The sequence below is a fragment of the Schistocerca nitens genome, chromosome 1 (assembly GCF_023898315.1).
Source record: "Schistocerca nitens isolate TAMUIC-IGC-003100 chromosome 1, iqSchNite1.1, whole genome shotgun sequence".
NCBI classification, from domain to species: Eukaryota; Metazoa; Arthropoda; class Insecta; order Orthoptera; family Acrididae; genus Schistocerca; species Schistocerca nitens.
Window position 1 is genome coordinate 67,446,812 of NC_064614.1, and position 21,405 is coordinate 67,468,216.

Sequence of the window (21,405 nt, forward strand, 5' to 3'; positions counted from 1 at the left end):
CGTGCTATTGGCTGACGCTGTCTCACAGCCCTCTCTGCTCTTCGTGCCGGCGCTTTCGCTACCCTGGGGCAAACTAGGCTACAGATTGTGAAGTCGCTGCCAATTTAGACTTTTCATAGAATTTAAATGTTACAATTTTTTTTCTTTTGCGACGACAAGACAGCTCTGGCTATAACTCCTTCATTTACAGGCATGGCCGGTTTCGCAGAATTTTAGCTGCACAGTGAGGTGCAGTCTGTACAAACTGACCGACAAAAATTCATGTAAGGCAAGAAATCATGAGCAAAATGAAAAGATTTACATGACAAATATTCACAAACTCGTCATGTTCGAATAGAGAAAAGAGAATGATATTACGCAGCGAAGCCAGAAGGCAAGAGGCTGAACTTATCGACAACAAACAGGCGGCGCTTCAAGACGCAACTGCGGAAACGCCAGATGGCGACATGGAAGGATGATCATGCGGAGCGCTCGTTTCGCTAATGTACCTAGACACCATTGTATTGTTACATGATATCGGTAACTTAAATACGCTTGAATACAGGTATTCACTACACAGCCGCTTCACAAGCCGAAAGCGGTGGTGAAAATAAATAAAGTGAACAAAATTGACGAATTCATTCAGTAAATGTCAGGCTGTGGTACCAAACGTGAAGAACAAGAAAAAAGACTGCCGCAGGTTACAACAAGTGTTACCACATAGGCTGCTACAGTTCTGTGGGAATTTATACGTTTGCTATTCCCCTCCTTTTCTTATGTTTAGATACTAAATGCAGTTAAATATCTATCGGTATCTAACTCACTTGATTCATGTGATGACAGTACTAGAGTGTAACATAAAATATACTAGTTTCCACAAGATCAATCACAGTACATTAAACATTGTATGTCCATTTTGTCCGAATGCTAACGCAGTTTAGGACAACCACATGAGCAGACGTTCAAACCAAAATAAAGAAATGTACGTGGGCTGTGGTGGATCATTTCACTTTCTGTAACTTTTAGGTGGCGTCTCGCAAGTGGGCCCCAATTACTTCTTTGTGCGTTACTGAAGCCTCACCTAGCCTTCAAAAGCGGGCGTTAGAATCGTGTCTGCGGAGAGAGAGGCCTCCGAAGACGCGGCGTAGGCAGTTGGCAGGTAGTGCTGCTACAGTGTGGAGGCGGGGGCAGCAGCAGTGCTTGGAGCAACGGACACACAGTGCAGGTAAGTACCACGTCTTTTCCGGGTTGTTGTTCACTTTTCTTCGCCAGGACTGAGCAGAAGGCAAGGGCCTGGTTCACTTAGGTCGTGCGCAACTAGATGTTTAGCTCTGCGCAACGATTTCCCGCTCCGCAAGGAGAGATACTTGGAAAAGGCCTGGTGATACAGGAAGACTTCAGTTAGATTACACCGTGGTCAGACAGAGATTCTGAAATCAGATTCTGGATTGTAAGGTGTGCCCAGGAGCAGATGTAGACACAGATCAAAACGTAGTAGTGATGAAGAGTAGGCTGAAGTTTGAGATTAGTCAGGAAGAATCAATATAGAAAGAAGTGGAGTACGGAAGTATTAAAGAATGACGAGATATGCTTGAAGTTCTCTAAGGTTGTAAATACAGCAATAAAGAATAGTCCAGTAGGCAGTACAGTTGAAGAGGAATGGACATCTCTAAAAAGGGCACTCATTGAAACTGGAAAATAAACATTGGTACAAGGAAGGAAATGCAATGAAACCATGGGCAACAGAAGAAATACTTCAGCTGATAGATGAAAGAAGGAAGTACAAAAATGTTTACGCTAATTCAGGAATACAGAAATACAAGTCGCTGAGTATGAAGTAAATAGGAAGTGCATGGAATCTAAGACGAAATGACAGCAGGATAAATGTGAAGACATCGAAAAAGAAATGATTGTCCGAATGACAGACTCAGCATGCAGGAAAGTCAAAACAAATCTTCCGTGGTGTTAAATGCAAGGGTGACAACATTAAGAGTGCAATGGGAATTCCACTGTTAAATGCAGAGCAGAGAACGAAAAAGTGGAAAGAATACATTGAAAGTCTCTATGAGGGGGAAGATTTATCTGATGTGATAGAAGAAGACAAAGGAGTCGATTTAGAAGAGATAGAGGATCCAGTATTAGAATCAGAATTTAAGAGCGCTATGGAGGGCTAAGATCAAACAATGCAGAAGGGATCGACAACATTCCATCAGAATTTCTAAAGTCATTCGGGTAAGTGGCAACTAAGGAACTATTCACGACGGTTTGCAGAATATATGAGCCTGGCAATATAGCACCTGACATTCGGAAAAATACCATCCTCAAAATTCCGAAGACTGCGAGGGCTGACGTGTGCGGGAATTATCGCACAACAGAAGAATGGGAAAGAAAATTGAGGGTGTGTTAGATGACGATCAGATCGGCTTTAGGAAAGGTAAAGGAACCAAAAGAGGCAATTCTGATGTGTGGGTTGAGAATGGAAGAAAGACTAAAAAAATAAAGACACATTCATGCGATTTGTTGAGCTAGAAAAAGTGTTCGACAATGTCAAATGGTGCACCATGTACGAAATTCTGAGAAAAATATGGGTAAGCCAGAGTGAGAGACGGGTAATTTACAATATGTACAAGAACCAAGAGTGAATAATAAGAATGGACGACCAAGAACGAAATGCTCGGATTGAAAGGGTGTAAGACCGGGATGTAGTCTTTCGCCCCTCCTGTTCAGTCTGTACACTGAAGAAGCAATGATGAAAATAAAAGAAAGATTCAGGAGTGGAATTAAAATTCAAGGTGAAAGGATATCAATAATTAGATTCACTGATGACATTGCTATCCTGAGTGAACGTGAAGGAGAATGACGTGATCTGCTGAATAGTGTGGACAGTCTAATGGGTACAGAATACGAATTGAAAGTAAATCGAAGAAAGACGAAAGTAATGAGAAGTAGTAGTAAAGAGAACAGTGAGAAACTTAAAATCAGGATTGATGGTCACGAAGTAGATGAAGTTAAGGAATTCTGCTACCTTGGAAGCAAAACAACCAATGATGGACGGAGCAAGGTGGACATCAAAAGCAGACAAGCACTGGCTTAAAGAGCATTCCTGGCCAAGAAAAGTCTTCTAGTATCAAACATAGGCCTAAATTTGAGGAAGAGATTTCTGAGAATATGCGCATGGGGCACAGGATTATACAGGGTGGTCCATTCATCGTGATCAAATATCTCATGAAATACGCGTCCAACGAAAAAACTATAAAGAACGTAACTTGTCTAGCTTGAATGGGGAAACCAGATGGCGCTATGGTTCGCCAGCTAGATGGCACTGCCATAGGTCAAACTAATATCAACTGCGGTTTTTAAAATAGGAACCCCCATTTTTATTACATATTCGTGTAGTACGTAAAGAAATATGAATGTTTTAGTTGGACCACTTTTTTCGCTTTGTGATAGATGGCGCTGTAATAGTCACATACATATGGCTCACAATTTTAGACGAACAGGTGGTAACAGGTATGTTTTTTAAATTAAAATAAAGAACGTAGGTACGTTTGAACATTTTATTTCGGTTGTTCCAATGTGACACATGTACCTTTGTTAACTTATCATATCTGAGGACGCATGCTGTTACACCGTGATTACCTGTAAATAGCACATTAATGAAATAAATGCTCAAGATGATGTCCGTCAACCTCAATGCATTTGGCAATACGTGTAACGACATTCTTCTCAACAGCGGGTAGTTCGCCTTCCGTAATGTTCACACATGAATTGACAATGCGCTGACGCATGTTGTCAGGTGTTGTCGGTGGATCACGATAGGAAATATCCTTCAACTTACCCACAAAAAGAAATCTGGGGATGTCGGAACCGTTGAACGTGCTGGCCATGGTATGGTGCTTCGACGGCCAATTCACCTGTCATGAAATACGCTATTCAATACCGCTTCAACTGCACACGACGTTCAAAGTCGTCGCCATGCAATTCCTGGTGCATAGAAATATGGTACGGGTGCAATCGGTGTTGATGTAGCATTCTCAACTCCATTGTTTTTGAGATTCCCGATTCTCGCGCAATTTGTCTGCTACTGATGTGCGGATTAGCCGCGACAGCAGCTAAAACATCTAATAGGGCATCATAATTTGTTGCAGGTCGTGGTTGACGTTTCACATGTGGCTGAGCACTTCCTGTTTCCTTAAATAACGTAACTGTCCGGCGAACGGTTCGAACACTTCGATGATGTCGTCCAGGATACCGAGCAGCGTACATAGCACACGCCCGTTGGGAAGTTTGATCACAATAGCCATACATCGACTCGATATGAACCTTTTCCGAAATTGGTAAACGGTCAATTTTAACAGGGGTAATGTATGACGAAGCAAATACCGTCCGCACTTGAGGAATGTTACATGATACCACGTACTCATACGTTTGTGACTATTATAGCGCCATCTATCACAAAGCGAAAAACGTGATCCAACTAAAACATTCATATTTCTATACGTACTACACGAATATGTAATAAAAATGATAGTTCCTATTTAAAAAAACGCAGTTGATATCCTTTTGACCTATGGCATCGCTATCTAGTGGGCCAACCATAGCGCCATCTGGTTTCCCCCTTCAAGCTAGACGAGTTTCGTCCTTGGTCGTTTCTTCGTCTGATGCTTATTTCTTGAGATATTTGGCCAGGTCACTATCAATGGACCACCCTGTATATTAGTGAAACATGGACTGTGGGAAAACCGGATCAGAGGGGAATCGAAGCATCCGTGGTGTGGTGCTACAGACGAATGTTGAAAATAAGGTTGGCTGATAAGGAATAAGAAGGTTCTGCGCAGAATGGGATAGGAAAGGAATATGTGGAAAACACTGACAAGGAGAAGTGACAAGGTGGTAGGACATCTGTTAAGACCTCAGGGAATGATTTCCATGGTAGTAGAAGGAGGTGTAGAGGGCAAAAACTGTAGAAAAAGACAAGATTGAAATACATCCTACAGATTTATGTAAATGACATGCCCTGCAGTGTTGCGGGTATCTCTAAAATATTTATGTTTGCTGAGGCCACTAGCTTGGTAGTAAAGGATCTTGTGTGCAACATTAGCTCGGTTTCAAATAGTTTATTTCATGGCACAAGTTTATGGCTTGTAGAAAATAAACTAACGCTAAATCACATTAAGACACTGTTTTCACAGTTTCTAACACACAACTATTTAATTTTACAGAATGGGCATATGGTTAGGGAAACTGAACAATTGAAACTTCTAGGTGTTCCGATAGATACTGAACTGTCGCGGAAGGCCCACGTTCAGGATCTTATTCAATGACTTAATGATGCCATTTTTACTATTCGAACAGTATCTGAAGTAAGTGATCGTTCGACACGAAAATTAGTCTACGTTACTTATTTTCATTCGCTTATGTCGCATGGTATTATATTTTGAGGTAAATCTTCCCATTCCAAAAGCAAATTTTTGGCTCAGAAACGGGCGGTTCGGTCAATAACTGGTGTATGTTCGCGAACCTGTTGTCGATCCCCGTTCACCAGTCTCGATATTTTGACGTTGATATCCATATACGTATATTCTTTACTGTCATTTCTTGTTTACAATATTAACTTATTCCCAAGAATAAACAGCTTTCACTCAGTTAATACTCGGCAGAAATCAAAGCTTCATTTGGATCGGATTTCCTTAACTTTTGTGCAAAAAGGTGTGCAGTATACTGCCTCATCCATTTATTCACTAAGCTACCACTCGAATTCCAACATCTTAGCAGTAATCCACGCGCTTTCAAATCGAAAATGAAGAGTTTCCTCATGCGTCACTTCTTCTATTCAGTCGAGGAATTCCTTGAGAAATTAACCTGATTCTGATGTTATATTGTTGACTGCGCTTGACTCTTTTTGGGTTCATAAACAGTTTATTTTTCTCTGTTATTACTTCTACATTATAATTTTATGTGCTGACATGTTCCATGACTTGGAGAGTTGTTCCTCAGTTTTGTGCTACGTAATATGACGTGTAAATAAATAAATAAAATAGATAATTGCGGACGTAGGTTGCAAGATGAGGTGAGATGAAGAGGTTGGCACAGGGGAGAAACTTTCGTGGCAGGCCTCATCAAACGAGTCAGAAGATTGATGATTCAAAAATAAATAAATAAATAAACAAATAAAAAAACGCTGTTTGAATAGAAGTTAGTGCTTATGTTCATTGAGTCATCACGCACGTCTTGTTACCTGGCTCTGTGGTTTTAGGTACACTATATTGCCGTATCTGCTCTGTGGGATTTTGATGTAACTTGTCTTAATCTGCTGGCCAGCGTTCGTCTCAAAGAACTTGCCATGCTTAATGTTGTTATGGTTGTATAATGTGCCCAGTTATCATGCTATATCAGGAGCTACGCCTTACTTACTTTTTCGTTAATTATTGTTTGTATGTTTTAAAATTCTTTTGTAAGAAGACCAGCTGTTTCTAAGTTTTCATGTTATTGTTGTTCTGGTTTTCAGTCCCGAGACTGGTTTGATGCAGCTCTCCATGCTACGCTATCGTGTGCAAGCTTCTTCATCTCCCAGTACGTACTGCAACCTACATCCTTCTGAATCTGCTTAGTGTATTCATCTGTTGGTCTCCTACGATTTTTACCCCCCACGCTGCACCTCCAATGCTAAATTGGTGATCCCTTGATGCCTCAGCACATGTCGTACCAACCGATCCCTTCTTCTAGTCAAGTTGTGCCACAAACTCCTCTTCTCCCCAATCCTATTCAACACCTCCTCATTAGTTATGTGATCTACCCATCTAATCTTCAGCATTCTTCTGTAGCACGACGTTTCAAAAGCTTCTATTCTCTTCTTGTCCAAACTATTTATCGTCCATGTTTCACTTCCATGCATGGCTACACTCCATACAAATACTTTCAGAAACGACTTCCTGACACTTAAATCTATACTCGATGTTAACAAATTCCTCTTCTTCAGAAACGCTTTCCTTGCCACTGCCAGTCTACATTTTATATCCTCTCTACTTCGACCATCATCAGTTATTTTGCTCCGCAAATAGCAAAACTCCTTTACTAATTTAAGTGTCTCATTTCCTAATCTAATTCCCTCAGCATCACCATACTTTCCTAATTTAATTCCCTCAGCATCACCATACTTAATTCGACAACATTCCATTATCCTCGTTTTGCTTTTGTTGATGTTCATCTTATATCCTTCTTTCAATACACTGTCCATTCCGTTCAACTCCTCTTCCAAGTCCTTTGGTGTCTCTGACAGAATTACAATGTCATCGGCAAACCTCAAGGTTTTTATTTCTTCTCCATGGATTTTAATACCTACTCCGAATTTTTCTTTTGTTTCCCTTACTGCTTGCTCAATATACAGATTGAATAACATCTGGGAGAGGCTACAACCCTGAAGTTTTCATAATGTTTTAAAAGCTGATGAGCTCTAGTATCACTAATACCCATTCCTTTTAAGCATGCAGTGAGCTCCAATTAATGGTAAGACCCGAGCGAGTTCTTGAGTATATTCCTTTTTGCGGGAAGTTAATGTTCCCTTTCTGTAGTTTTCTGATAGCGTATCAACGTATTGGGAACGTTCTACTGGTGCAATCATAATTAAACCGTAATTTTACTTGTAGTATAATTCAGTCAGACACTTCTTTTTCTTGTTTGTTAACAGCATTTACTAAGTGTCCCGAAGACTGTTGCGTGACGGCGAATTCTAACCGCGTTGTTCTGGCTTACTTGCGTCCGTGTGCACGGATCTCGAGCATTTCCTAGCGCGGCTTGCTATTTGTTTGCGGTCGCACGTCCTGGCTGTCTGTGGTCATCTGAGTATCTTACATTATCTGACTTACACTGTAAACGAAATTTTGCTGTGTGCCACACGACCTTTGATTGACTAGCTTTGCGTAGTAAATTCTCCTTTTAATTTTCAATACACATTGCATTTACGTTCTAAGTTTTATTGTAAATTTTTTGGAGTAAGCCTTTTGGGTGTAATTCCTAAAGGATAAGTGTTTTTTGTAAATATTTATCTTTTAAAAGTCTGCCTAAACTCTTGCATTTCAATTCGCTTGAAGATATGTATTTTGAAGTGTTTTAATAATTTTAATTGGCTAGTTTATTCAAAAGTGTTTAATTTAAAATAAAAAAAATGTTGTGAAGGCCTTATTTCTTGAATTAGGTTGAGTTTATTATTATTGCAATTTAATCGCTGTCTCAGTCACTATTTTGAACGCCTGTTATTGGCAAATTAACTTCTATAGCTTTCTTTCAGATGGGATCTGTTGTTGAAGGGCCAAAGTCCTTCCATGTCATTTTCCCGATTTCAGTACGACTTGTAAAGAACATGCTGCAATAAAGACTATTTGGACTGAACTGTTTTTTACTCCAGGTTTGAGTTGCTTACTCGAAAAGCATGAGACACGCTGCATTCACAGGTTGTCACGAAAACCATTTAAATAAAGGCGCAGCAGTAGGTCTTCGCAGCTGACTGAATTACACTTAATGTAGGCAACCGAAAATGTGGTTAAGCGGAACACTTAATTCATTGTCGCGAGGCGGCTTCGGTCCGAGGTGGCGGTGTCACATAATTCCAAACAGCACGCCGCCGCGTCTTTGCCGGTTTTTTTTCTCACTTGCCGCTGTCTCCGTAATGAAATTGCTGCCGTAATTGTTGGTGCTCCGGCTGCGATGCGCCCCTAAACTGTACTCCTCCGAGGCTCTCACGTTTTTAATTAAACCCTTCTTTGTAAGTTGTTGTCCTGGTGCCATTTGCATTACATTCCCAAGAAACGGGCCGGTCGTCGCGGCCGTGTCCAATCCTTTTATGTCTGTATTTACCCGCTAGCAAATCCACAGACTGGGCTACGAAATTTGAATTTAAATTACCACTTATCAGCCTCGAGCTGACAGGGTGACCGACGGCTTGTTATTCGGGGTAAGCGAAGTACTTTTCCGGGAGTTAGCGGCAAGGTTGTTTCTTAACATCGTTATTATTTGTCCATCTCGGTACACCGAAAACGTCAACAGTTTCCTTTATTATCTTAACACTTTAATTTTACATTCATTCGTAGCATCCCAGTCACATAGAAGCACTCGCCAAATGCAGTGACTTAGTTGTCAGATAGTGGAATATGTATGTGGGCGTGTTGACAACATACTGAAGAACATTGCACCTCTGACTGAAGTGGAATATGCTTTTATGCGAAATACACATGTCAAAACCACCCAGGTTCTCAGAACTCCTGAAGATAGACGTTGACTGTAGATCTGGTATCACAGACACAGTGACTCTGACTGTTCAGAGACGTAAACAACCATGAGTGAGCAACGCCTATTAAGACGGAGGGGGTTCGCCAGGCGATCAGTTCCAATCACTCCACCAGGAAGGTGGTACACGGCTCGTGTTGTCTGTAGTTCAAACATGCCTAGACGGTCAGTACCGCGGTTCGATCGCGTCCGCATTGCTACTTTGTGCCAGGAAGGGCTCTCAACAAAGGAAGTGTCCAGGCGTCTCGGAGTGAACCAAAGCGATGTTGTTCGGACATGGAGCTACAGAGAGAGAGAGGAACTGTCGATAACATGCTCGGGCCGCCCAAGGGCTATTACTGTAGTGGATGACCGCTAACTACAAATTATGGCTCGGAGATACCCTGGCAGCAACACCACCATGTTGAATAACGCTTTTCCTGCAGCCACAGGACGTCGTGTTACGACTCAAACTGTGCGCAATAGGATGCATGATGTGCAACTTCACTCCCGATGTCCATGGCGAGGAGCATCTTTGCAATCAAGCCCTGTACAGCGCTGTACACATGGCCCAAACAACATGTCGAATGAACCGCTCAGGTTTGACATCACGTCCTCTTCACCGATGAGTGTCACAAATGCCGTCAACCAGACAATCGTTGGAGACTTGTTTGGAGGCAACCCGTGAGGCTGAACGCCTCAGACACACTGTCCAGCGAGTGCAGCAAGGTGGAGGTTCCCTGCTGTTTTGGGATGGCATTATGTGGAGCCGACGTACGCCACTGATGTTCATGGAAGGCACCGTAACGGCTTTACGATACGTGAATGTTATCCTCCGACCGATAGTGCAACCATATCGGCAGCATATTAGCGAGGCATTCGTCTTCGGGGAGGACAATTTGCTTCGACATCGTGCACAGCTTGTGAATGACTTCCTTCAGGATGACGACATCGCTCGACTAGAGTGGTCAGCATGTTCTCCAGACATGAACATTGTTGAACATGACTGGGATAGACTGAAAATGGCTGTTTATGGACGACGTGACCTACCAATCATTCTGAGGGATCTACGACGAATGGCCGTTGTGGAGTGGGACAATCTGGACCAACAGTGCCCTGATGAACTTGTGGATAATATGCCACGACGAATACAGGCATGCATCAATGCAAGAGGACGTGTTACTGGGTATTATGGGTACTGCTGTCTACAGCAATCCGGACCACCACCTCTAAAGCTCTCGCTGTATCATTTACAACATGCCATGTGTGGTTTTCAGGCGCAATAAATAGGGGAAAATTTTGTTGATATCTGTTCAAGTTTTCTGTACAGGTTCCGGAACTCTCGGAACCGAGGTGATGCAAAATTCTTTTCGATGTTTTTATATAGACTGAGCTGACAAACCTGGTGGCAGAGCGATGTGCCACGGATACAGATGGGTAGAACGGCGTACATCAGGTATAAAAGGACAGTGCGTTTGCAGAGCTGTCATTTGTACTGAGGCGACTCATGTGAAAAGGTTTCAGACACGACTTCCCCACCACTGGACTTAACAGACTTTGAATGCGGACTTGTAGTTGGAGCCAGACGTGCGGGACATTTCATTTCGTAAATCGTTAGGGAGTGCCGTATTCCGAGATCTACAGTGTCGAAGTGTGCGGAAAATACTAAATATGAGGCATTATCTCTCACCAAGTACAAGGCAGTGCCAGACGGGCTTTGCTTAACGATCAAGAGCAGCGGCGTTTGCGAAGAACTGTCAGTGTCAATAGACAAACAGCATTGTATTTGATAACCACAGACGTGGTTACAAAAGTGCAGCGAAATGTGGCGTTAATGGACTATGGCAGCAGAAGATAAACTCCAGTGACTTTACTAACGACATCTCATGCAGCGACTCCCCTGAGCTAGTGAAAATATCAATTGGAGCCTGGAGAACTGGGAAACCATGGCCTGGTTGGATGAGTCCTGATTTCAGTTGGTGAGAGCTACTGGTAGGTTTCGAGTGTGGCGCAAGCCGTACAAGGCCATGGACTCATGTTTTCGACAAGACAATGTGCAATGTGGTATGGTGGTAACTCCTTAATGGTAGGGACTGTGATTACAATGAATGGCGTGGGTCGTCTGGTCCTACTGAACCGATGATAAACTAGAGCTACAACTACTTGGAGAGCATTTGCAGCAATTAATGGACTTCTTGTTTCCAATGACAGTGAGCCATGTCACCGGCCACAATTTTCCTCGATTAGTACTGAGAACATTATGGACATTTTGAACTAGAGATTTGGCCGTCCAGATTGCCCGACACGAATCCCATCGAACATTTATTAGACAAAGTCAAGAGGTCAGCTCGTTCACAATATCATGCACTGGCAACACTATCACAATTATAGACGGCTATAGAGTCATCGTGGCTCAGCATCTCTTCGTGGAACTTCCAAAGACTTGCTGAGTTCACGATACTCGAGTTGCTGCACTACACACTTTTGTCACTTCATTGTAAGCTATTAGCTCTTGTCTGGCACTGCTACAAAAGAAAGTGAAAGACAACATGCATATAATCACTGTACAACTAAACCGTTTGACGACGTGTTAGCATGTTTCAATTCCTTACTATCAGGTTACCAGATCTGTTACATCCAAAATATATGGCGTGGATTTTTTCTATATCTACGTATAGTTTTAGTAATAGTAGTAGCAGCAATATTAAAAGTCGTAATAATAGATTCTTCGTCCAAGAACAATTTTACACTGATGAAGGATTTGTCACCTTAGTACAAGAAAAATATTTCATTTATGAAGAAAAATATTTGTGTTTTATGAAGAGACGGGTGCGTGGTCAGATATGACCACTCAGTAACTATTTGCTTGAAGAAATTTAGGAAAGTTGGCAAAAATTCGAATAATGTCCTGGAGAGGAGGCGCAGTCGATTGGTTTGCTGTTATCCCTTTAGCTGTAATTACCTAAAAGAATCAACCTCAGATCTGATTATATCCTTATAAGAGCAGCATGTAAATCTTACTATTCAGTAGACGGGTTACATGAGTAATCTATGTAGCGTAATAGTAAAAGTTACATACTACATCCCAAGATAAAACAGTGAAAACGAAAATATGACATAGGAAATCCACGAAACTAAATAAGTAAAGCCACATCGAGAAGAACCCTCTGTCCTAGAGTCTGAGGCTAGTTATCTGGAACAGAACAGCCTCCGCCATGCCAACCACGACGGATTCCGCAAACCTTGGTTCTGCGAAATATAAATCGCACATTTCTCGCATAACACTCTGTAAAGATGGCAGTCACATGCAGTATATCAAGCGTCAACGACCTGGTTTTTCCCCTCATCAGTTTCATGAGTTTTGCCTTATGAGTTTTTACCTCATGACTTTCTTCTTTAATAGTCCTCCTATGATTATTCGATACGATGCAGTGAGCAGCTGTCGAATAAATGTGTACAATACTGGTGAAATTACTTTTACTATTACCAAATTCAGATTTGATATTTGCATGTTAACGTAGATCTTTGCATATGAAGTGATGGACGTCGACAGTAACGAAAACAAAATACTAACAAGCAATTGCCCTTAGTGCGAATTCATTTACTTTATGAAAATAAAAAAGACCTGTAACTGCAGTGACCGTACTTATATGACTTAAACTAACTCGAAAAGTTAACTATAAAGATTTGAAAAGATGCATAAAATTACATAAAATTGTATAAAAATGTAAAGAGAGTTAAAAATGGAATAGAGAAATGAAAAATTTTGTAGACGATTGGAACTAAAATTATAAGAAAGAACTGAAAATTGAAAATCGAAACTGTTCCAAGGGTCACTGTCTCAGATGATGTATTTTCAGTGCTATTGTGTTCTCGGTACACTGTTGCATGTTCCTAGACTTCATTCAGGTCCGAAACTATGCAGAAACTCGTTCGAACATGCGTTACTAGACGGCGCATAAGTTTTGTGTCAAGGTGCCCTTCCCTACGGAGTTACAAAATTTAAAACATATCATAAGTGGTTTCTGTTGACTGCAGTTCTATCAGTTAAAAGCGTTATTCTGTAATTCTTTACTTTTATTATCACAAATAAAACGTAATACCTCAGTATTCATGGCACTTGGAACAAAAACTTTCTCCCTGTAATTTTGTCCAAAACTAAAATTTTTTAGACTGTGGTCATGTTCAGAATACAAGCTGATTCTTTCAAAGTGACTTTTAATTATGCTATTTATTTATACAAGTAACACCATTTTCGGTTTCGGTTAATCTTCAGATCCTGTTCACGTGTATAACGCTATTGTTGTTGTTTATATAACTTATCGGCCGTTTTTTTCTAACAGCTATTCGAAACAAAAACAGCAAACTTTATATAACCGTGAATAACCATCTGTAGATGAAGACGTCAGCTCAAACTTGGTAATGGTTCCATTTGTATAAATAAACAGCACTAGTAACAGTGGCTTGTTACTGTTTTCATGTTTGCAAGAATCAGTTTCTAAAAACTTAGGACGGGTCAGTTCCTTGGTATCGCACCTGGAACATTCTTAATAAGTATATTGATTTTCAGATTTGTGTCATTACTTTTTGGGTTCAAGCAGTGACCAGCATAATCGTGTGGTATAAAAATACCTCCTCAGCTTTTTGGATACACGCAATTTATGTACAAAGAGACTTATATCGATTTTTTATTCTCCTGATAAACGTGCGATTTGACACAAAGTTTTGTATTTCCACTATTCAATTAATTTAAAGTACTGTGATTTTAACTGAGATATATAATTTTTGAAGATGTACGAAAATCGTGTGATATCCACCCTAAAACTTTAGAGTGATTTAAAATCAGCTTGCGGAGGCTCTGGTACGCGAGGTAATATGTGTTGTCGGATAACACAATCTTCTAGAGATTGTAATTAGAAAAACTTTCAACATTTACTGAAACAATGGGATCATGCGATTCGATATTCTCTAGTTTAAAAAACTGACCTAAAATTTTCACTCATAAAATAGCCATACATCGCAAATACCCGTTACTTGAGGTACAATGTCGACACCTTTTTATCGTTATTTTTGTTTCAGTACACAGACCTGGTATAAGTAAAACGTGACAAAGGTTATAAGGAGATGTATTATCAGTTTATTTCGATCAAATGCGAATACATTCTCGAGCAACATCATTGCGATTTTCCTACAGGCACGTGCATTGGTCATCCTTGCAACACTAAAAGGTTGAATTGCCCTCATAAATGGGCTTAAAACCAAACACATAAGATATGAACTAAAATCTTTCAAACATTAAATAAAGTATACTAGGATATACCTGTATGACTGAGCATACAAAATGAAATTTACATTTGTATAGCCAGAATAGTTGGTATTTTACTACTTGTGAACAATGCATATCTCACATGTAAAAAAAGATTACATGTCAATAATCTCTGGGAATCACTAATGGGCTGTAGTAAAAAGAAATGTATTTGCCGATCATCTGAGTGACGAAACTACTACATGTGTACGCGGTCCTGGTGAGTATAAACATGGTGAGAGTTTCATCTCGGGAATGTTGCCTTCGCAGGCAATGAGAAATTCTGTATTTCCACGAAACAATCATGGAATGGTTATTGGTGTACCAAAAGAGTTCAATGACAAAACAAGCCTCGACAAAAGCTTATTCCTTCAAAACTGAAATAATTGTAAGCAGCTGCAGCGTATTGTGTTATAGTTATTTTCATTTGCTCAGGGGTTGTTCGTTTGTACTGTGTGGCCGCTAAGCGGTACTTGTGGGTAGATGTAGGAAGTCATCGTCACTGGAACTGCTGACTTCTAATACGATCTAACATTAACTGCTGTAAAACTTCTCTTTAATAATTTCATATTATTGCAAGTAAGCACTGCATTTGATGATTAATGTCTCTACAAAACAGTGAAAGAAGACATTTCCCTAATTTTCCATAGTCAACAGTAAGTTGCTACTGATCAGTAGAATTCCGTGATTGTGTGGGATAAAATGGGTGAAAACCGGCCGATATTCATACACTACTGGCATTAAAATTGCTACACCACGAAGATGACGTGCTACAGACATTTAACCGACAGGAAGAAGATGCTGTGATACGCAAATGATTAGCTTTTCAGAGCATTCACACACGGCTGGCGCCGGTAGCGACACCTACAACGTGCTGACATGAGGAAAGTTTCCATCCGATTCTTCATACGAAAACAGTAGTTGACTGGCGTTGCCTGGTGAAACGTTGTTGTGATGCCTCGTGTAAGGAGGAGAAATGCGTACCATCACGTTTCCGACGTTGATAAAGGTCGGATTGTAGCCTATCGCGATTGCAGTTTATCGTATCGCGACATTGCCTCTCGCGTTGGTTGAGATCCAATGACTGTTAGCAGAATATGGAATCGGTGGGTTCAGGAGGGTAATACGGAACGCAGTGCTGGATCCCAACGGCCTCGTATCACTAGCAGTCGAGATTACAGTCATCTTATCCGCATGGATGTAACGGATCGTGCAGCCACGTCTCGATCGCTGAGTCAACAGATGTGGACGTCTGCAAGACAACAACCATCTGCAGGAACAGTTCGTGGACGTTTGCAGCAGCATGGACTATCAGCTCGGAGACTATAGCTGCTGTTACCCTTGACGCTGCATCACAGACAGGATCGCCAACGGCGGTGTACTCAACGACGAACCTGGTTGCACGAATAGCAAAACGTCAATTCCTCGGATGAATCCAGGTTCTGTTTACAGCATCATGATAGTCGCATCCGTGTTTGGCGACATCGCGGTGAACACACATTTGAAGCGTGTACTCATCATCGCCATACTGGCGTATGACCCGGCGCGATGGTATGGGGTGCCATTGGTTACACGTCTCGGTCACCTCTTGTACCTCTTGTTCGTATTGACGGCACTTTGAACAGTGCACATTACATTTCAGATGTGTTACGACCCGTGGCTCTACCCGTCATTCGATCCCTGCGAAATCCTACATTTCAGCAGGATAGTGCACGACTGCATGTCACAGATCCAGTACGGGTCGTTCTGGATACAGAAAATGTTCGACTACTGCCCTTGCCAGCACATTCTCCAGATCTCTCACCAGTTGAAAACGTCTGGTCTGTGGTATCGTGTTGAATCTGCAGGGGCAGCTGTACCTGTACACGCCATCTAAGCTCTGTTTGACTCAATACCTAGGCGTATTAAGGCAGTTATTACGGCCAGAGGTGGTTGTTCTGGGTACTGATTTCTCAGGATCTATACACCCAAACTGCGTGAAAATGTAATCACATGTCAGTTCTAGTATAATATTTTTGTCCATTGAATACCTGTTTATCATTTGCATTTCTTTGTGGTGTAGCAATTTTAATGGCCACTAGTGTATTTTTTATACCTTATAAACGAAATAAAACAGCAGAGGAAAGTCAGGACATCTACGTATAGTACCTGATCCAGATGTACCAAGGGGCTACCAGCAATGCTTCCTTGGCGACCATTACGTGAAACCCAGCGAGGTGGCGCAGTGGCTAGCACACTGGATTTGCAATCGGGAGGACGGCGGTTCAATCCCGCGTCCGGCCATCCTGATTTAGGTTTTCCGTGATTTCCCTAAATCGCTCCAGGCAAATGCCGGGATGGTTCCTTTGAAAGGGCACGGCCGGCTTCCTTCCCCGTTCTTCCCTAATCCGATGAGACCGATGACCTCGCTGTCTGGCCTCCTCCCCGTAACAGTCCAACAATCGAATCCATTACGTGAAATTTGCTACGTACGGGCCTCCACTAAAGACGCCTGGTTCACGTACCCACGCTAAATGCTGTTGATCGGCGACGAAGACTGGTATTTGCACGCCAGTAACGCAACTGGACTTCCACTCAGAGTCAACAGATGACCGTTTCAGATGCGTCACGTTTTATACTCCATTTCACAGATGGCCGTCTGAAAGCAAGCACCCTACAGCATTCGTCGGATTGATCCAGTCCGGAGGAGACAGAACTATCGTCTGGGAAATGTTCTTGTCGCTTTTCTTGGGTGATCTCATCATTCTGAAAGTCACAACGGATCAGCGCAAGTATGTAACTATCACTGGGGACCATGTCCACCCCTATAAGAAGTTTATTTATCTTCGGCACGATTGCATCTACCAGCAAGACACGGCCTTCTATCACGCAACTCACAGTGTACGTGCGTGGATCGAAGAGCGCAAGGATCAATTTACCAAAGTCCTCTGGCAACCAGACTACCTGCATTTCAACCTAATCGAGAATCTCTGAAACCACCATGATCGGGCTGATCGCGCCATCCGTTCTCAACCGAGGAACTTAATATGGCTGGCCACAGCAGGGGAGACATCATCCATCCACATTCCTGTCGGACCTTCATGAACGTCAACGGCACTCTTGAAAAATGGTTGAAATGGCTCTGAGCACTATGCGACTTAATTTCTGAGGTCATCAGTCGCCTAGAACTTAGAACTAATTAAACCTAACGAAGGACAGCACACACATCCATGTCCGAGGCAGGATTCGAACCTGCGACCGTAGCGGTCGCTCGGTTCCAGACTGTAGCGCCTAGAACCGCACGGCCACTCTGGCCGACCGGCACGCTTCCAGCACGCCTCAAGGCGGTCCACGTTACGACAGGTGGGTATACAGGCTTTTGACCATTGGTCGCATTAATGCGACTGGACCTTGTATGACATCACACATAAATTAAATTCAAATACCTCGACACACAGACTGTCCGAAGACACTTGCGTTCTTGCCCTGTCCTAAGAGCAAAGGGAGTTCATAGCGGATGAAGGATATCGTCCCTCTCCTACTGCACTGGCGGTAGCCATCTGGTATGACCACGTTACGTGCTTGCTAACGTAATCGCGATACCTGCTCAGAACGTATTCTGATGGTCAAGTTAAAGCTCTCTGCCATTTTGCGTAAGGTGCTACTACTGTCAGCACTTCACTAGCAAGCAATGGAGACCAGTCACCCTTAGCAAACTCTCATTTATTCATCACAGTTACACCTATTAAATTAAGTCTAAAAAAAGAGTACAGGAAGGACACAGATGCCTACATATCAGTGCACATATTGAGAATAAAACGACTCTACTTTCCGAGGGCTATGTTAACATCGGCAACAGATAGCAAACCAGGACTGACCTCAATAGTAGAGATATAAATGAGATGGATCTGACGTAGGCGTTTCGAAGTCCTTAATTAAATTCTCATTTTAAATCTTTTCCATATTGGAACATTAGTCGTAGAAATGAACCATGGCCTAGGGTTTCTTTTCACGGTACTCGTTAGGGATGTGGTTTTCGCTGGAACAACAGATTTTAGGTTACACTTTTTTCCATCTACAGTTTAAACTGACTGTTAGAACCGTTCAAAATAACCAGTTTTCAGTTTATTATTGTTGTTATTTCCAGCAACAGACAGTAAACAAAAACTGGAAAATACCGACACTCCATGAGACATTTATACTATACAGGGTGAGTCACCTAACATTTCCGCTGGATATATTTCGTAAGCCACATCAAATACTGACGAATCGACTCCACAGACCGAACGTGAGGAGAGGGGCTAGTGTAATTGGTTAATGCAAACCATAAAAAAATGCACGGAAGTATATTTTTAACACAAACCTACGTTTTTTTTAAATGGAACCCAGTTAGTTTTGTTAGCACATCTGAACATATAAACAAATACGTAATCAGTGCCGTTTGTTTCATTGTAAAATGTTAATTACATCCGGAGATATTGTAACCTAAAGTTGACGCTTGAGTACCACTCCCCAGTTGTTCGATCGTGTGTATCGGAGAGCACCGAATTACGTAGGGATCCAAAGGGAACGGTGACGGACCTTACGTACAGAAGAGACTGGATCAGCACATTACGTCCACGTGCTAACACCTTTTTATTGGTCTTTTCCACCGACGCACATGTACATTACCATGAAGGGTGAGGTACACGTACACACGTGGTTTGCGTTTTCAATTACGGAGTGGAGTAGAGTGTGTTGCGACATGTCAGGCCAATAGATGTTCAATGTGGTGGACATCATTTGCTGCACACAACTGCAATCTCTGGCGTAATGAATGTCGTACACGCCGCAGTACATCTGGTGTAATCTCGCCGCAGGCTGCCACAGTACGTTGTTTCATATCCTCTGGGGTTGTAGGCACGTCACGGTACACATTCTCCTTTAACGTACCCCACGGAAAGAAGTCCAGTGGTGTAAGATCAGGAGAACGTGCTGGCCAATTTATGCGTCCTCCACGTCCTATGAAACACCCGTCGAACATCCTGTCAAGGGTCAGCCTAGTGTTAATTGCGGAATGTGCAGGTGCACATACGTCGACGCGTTTCCAGTGGGACGTTTTCGAGCAACGTTGGCAGATCATTCTGTAGAAACGCGATGTATGTTGCAGCTCTTTGGGCCCCTGCAATGAAGTGAGGACCAATGAGGTGGTCGCCAATGATTCCGCACCATACGTTTACAGTCCACGGTCGCTGTCGCTCTACCTGTCTGAGCCAGCGAAGATTGTCCACGGACCAGTAATGCATGTTCCGTAGATTCACTGCTCCGTGGTTTGTGAAACCCGCTTCATTGGTAAACAGATAGACCTGCTACGCATTCTCTGTTAATGCCCATTGACAGAATTGCACTCGATGATTAAAGTCATCACCATGTAATTGCTGATGTAGCGACACATGAAACAGGTGAAAGCGGTGACGATGCAGTATGCGCATGACACTACTTTGACTCAGTCCACCGGCTCTCGCAATGTCCAGTGTAGTCATGTGTGGGTTTATGGCAACTGCAGCTAACACACCAACTGCACCCGCTTCTCTTGTGACGGGCCTGTTACGGACCCGTTTGCGTGCTACGACCATACCTGTTGCATACAGTTGGCGGTAGATGTTTTGCAATGTGCGCACGTTGGATGCTCTCTGTCCGGGTACCGTTCTGCATACACCCTGCAGGCTTCAGCTGCATTTCGTCGACAATCGCCATAGATGAGTATCATCTCCGCCTTTTCAGAGTTCTAATACATCATGGTCACAGTTCCTACAACACTACACTATCACAGACGTCTGGTAACACGGTGTACTACAGTTGGTCTGCGTGCGGAGACGAATGCAGAATAACAATTGCAGCAAGCGCTACATGCGGACACTGCGACACCTAGACCAAACCACAACAGTGCACTACAGCCACACTCGTAAACACGGTCATCATCGTAAACATGTCCCTGCAGATGCTGCTCGCCGACCGTGGCCCGTGTTTGTTACAACACGCAACTGAACGTCGGAGGTTTCAAGCGTCAACTTTAGGTTACAATATCTCCGGATGTAATTAACATTTTACAATGCAACAAACGGCACTGATTACGTATTTGTTTATATGTTCAATGTGATAACAAAACTAACGTGGTTCTATTTAAAAAAACGTAGGTTTGTGTTAAAAATCATACTTCCGTGCATTTTTTTATGGTTTGTGTTAACCAATTACACTAGCCCCTCTCCTCACGTTCGGTCTGTGGAATCGGTTCGTCAGTATTTGATGTGGTTTACGAAATATATCTAGCGGTAACGTTAGGTGACTCACCCTGTATGTTTCACGATACATAGAGTCGAAATACCATATAAAATACGTAAATATCAAATAAAATAGGTACATAAGAGAAACCTTAGTCTGTCAATCGTTTGCTACTTTTCCCGAAAAATAAAGAGGCGTTGGATTCTGCAAAACATTTCACCAGCAATCTCCTACTGTTTCTCGTTTTTGAAGTTTTTGCTCATTTTCCACGATGTAATCGAGAATCATATCATTATTTGGGCATTTCGAATAAACAGAGCTGAGAGGTGAAAGTTGAGGGAGAATATATTTAGTGTTAAGTCGTTAGTTTTCAGTTACTGGATGCAGAAAAAAGGCAGTGTACAGACATAGGCGTCAGGTCAGCTACTTTTAATTTTTACTGTAAACAATAAATGAATAGCTTTTAATTTATTACCATTGCCATTACTTCCTGCCTCTTGTATGATTTCAGTGAAACGACAGACAAAAAACAAGCTATGGAGAAAAATTTGTTCTTTTTCTTTTATTATTTGGGATGAAAGACCTGCTTTTTAGTCAAATATTTATCTACAGATTTTAGT